Here is a 2,506-nt window from a genome sequence, read left to right as displayed (position 1 = left end):
TCGAACTCGGGTTTCTTTTTAGGTGGTGGTTTCTCTTTTTGGTAGTAGCCTCGACTGGTTTGCCGATACTTCTCTTCTTTAGTCTTCTTATATTCATCATATGGAAACCACTCTTTCTTGGGATTACTCCAATATCCATCAAACTGGTCACCACTAGAGTAGCATGCTTGTGTTTTTTAATTCATGTTCTCATCCAAGTCGCAATCTTTTTTCAAGTGTGGTCCACTATATTTTCACAACCCACTTGTATAGAATGTATAGATTGAATCATCGTGGGTGATTCTTCGTTCCATATTATCTAGCTTCTCCATCACTACTGCCAAATTTTTTCTTCCTCCTCTACACCTACCTTGCCTCTTGTAATGTCTTCATGAGGGTTATGGTATTCTCGTGAATGCTTTGCAAATTATTCAGTTAATGCCTTGATTGTAGTTGGATCCTTCTTCGTCATTGGTCCTTGAGAATGAAGGAGTTGCATCGTTTTTATATTTATCCCATCATAGAAAATAGACACTTCTTGTTGCACATTTAGATTGTGTTGAGGGAAATTTCTTAGCAATCCTTTGTATCTCTCCCAAGCTTCATATAAGGACTCATTGTCGTTTGCTGAAAATTTGTTATCTTCTTCTTGAGTTTGCCTATTTTCGAGGAGGGCTGAATTGTTCAATGAAAGCTACACAAAGGTTGGTCCAAGTTCTAATCGTTCCAGGTGCAAGTGCTTTTGGAATCTCGAGTAAATGGCACAGGAAGTATCCTTAGTAGTACCACATCTCTTGAAACATTTGGAATATTGAAATAGTTTTCATTGTCCAACACTTCGTCAAGGTGTCTGAAGGCATCTTCATAGTCTTTCCCAGAAAATGGAATATCCTTTAGCATCAAGAGGATATCTCCCTTGAGCTCAAAACTTGTCGTAGTAGGAATTGCGGGTAGAACAAGACAAGGATCGTTGTCATTACACATCCTCCTCTTGTACTCCTCCATGGTCATTGTTGTGATGTATGCAATCTCTTCTACCTCGCTTTTAACTTCATCTTCTAAATCGCTTTATGTTCCTGGCGCGTATCCAATGCCATTTTTGTCTGGACAGTTCTCAAAGACTTCGAACTTTTCCAATTGAAAGGTGCTACTCGATTTGTTGACCTTTCTATCTTTCTTTTTATGGAATACGAACTCTGGATTGTCAAGTGGTGCTACGATAGAAAAATTGGATCCCCTAGTCGTATATCACCGAAACAAAACAAAATAAATCGTAAAATCGAACTGAAAAGTAAATAAACGAAAAACTGAAAAACGTCAGTTTCACGAGGTGACAATTGGGTTGTCACATCATGAATTCTATAAAAATAGAAAAACTAATTAAATGCAAAAAAAAATTAACCTTTTGCGGTTTTTACCCAACAAAAAGGATCGATTAACCTAAAGGAATTAAATTAAAAACTGAAATAAGTCGTTGTATGACAACGTCACCAAAAACTTGATGTAGTGCAATATACCTATTAGTTTTAAATTTACAACATAACAAAACTTTAATGCACTTATAGATAGTGTACATAGTCAGTTTATAATATAGAAAAGTAAGCCGTGTGTCGATCTCAGGTAACGGAATTTAGCTAATAAAATAACTACCAAAAGTTAATCTAGAAAAACAACTAAAGTAGGAGTTTGTATCTGATTTTGCAAGTTCAGATTAACTTAATTACTTCAATTAACTAAAAGTAGTGGAAACAACTAACTAAAGACAATATTAATCAAGATAATAAAGACACTTCCATTTAGCTTTGATCCCCCCCTTTGCCTAAGGTTATGGTTAGTGGGAGTTTGTATCTGATCTTGATCCAATCTCCTAACGTTTTCACAAATTATGAACTACTTTGCAATGATCATACAGAATTGGACACTAAATTGATTATTAAAGATTATTGGGCTATGTAAATATATCTAAGATTAATTATCTATGATCAAGACAAATAACCAAAAACAATTATGATTAAATTATGTTCTCTAACAAAGTTAAAGTTATTATCTTTATTACCCATTCTAAGATTTGGTCAATCACTAGCTCTAGAAATTTAATGGTGATAAACAACTAGGTACACAAGTTCATGCAAATAAAGCGATCATTCAACTACACTAAACTTCAATCTAAGCAATAAATATTGTAACTTTTAACATGCTAGGTATTGATAAATCAAACAAAAGTTAAACCAACTTCATATATCCATGAAAAGTAGAAACTAACACATAGTATTAGGGTTCATCATCGCTAAAAAAAAGCCTAATGATTTAGCTCATAATTGTAGAAAATAAACGCATAAACACATAGGATATTAAGATAGACGTGATCAATCTAAACAAACCGAATGTATGATGGGAAATCTTGCTTCAATATTGTAATTTCTTGATCTCCAATCTTCTCCTTTTTCTAAGGGTTAATTTTCATATGTATTGTGTCCCAAAAGTCTTCTAAATCTTCAATATTCTCCGTAAGTCAATATAATGGTCG

At 33.9% G+C, this 2,506-nt stretch overlaps 1 non-coding gene across 1 annotated transcript; it reads left to right on the top strand.

Annotated features, from left to right (window-relative positions):
- Positions 1 to 530: 530 nt before the first annotated feature.
- Positions 531 to 636, top strand: LOC111883654 (small nucleolar RNA R71). The gene has a single exon (XR_002847502.1). It is a non-coding gene; the product is annotated as a small nucleolar RNA R71 (small nucleolar RNA).
- The last annotated feature ends 1,870 nt before the right edge of the window (positions 637 to 2,506 follow it).

This window comes from Lactuca sativa, chromosome 4 (genome assembly GCF_002870075.4).
Source record: "Lactuca sativa cultivar Salinas chromosome 4, Lsat_Salinas_v11, whole genome shotgun sequence".
NCBI classification, from domain to species: domain Eukaryota; kingdom Viridiplantae; phylum Streptophyta; class Magnoliopsida; order Asterales; family Asteraceae; genus Lactuca; species Lactuca sativa.
Note: the sequence above shows the minus strand (reverse complement) of the source record. Positions and strands in the feature narration are given on the sequence as shown.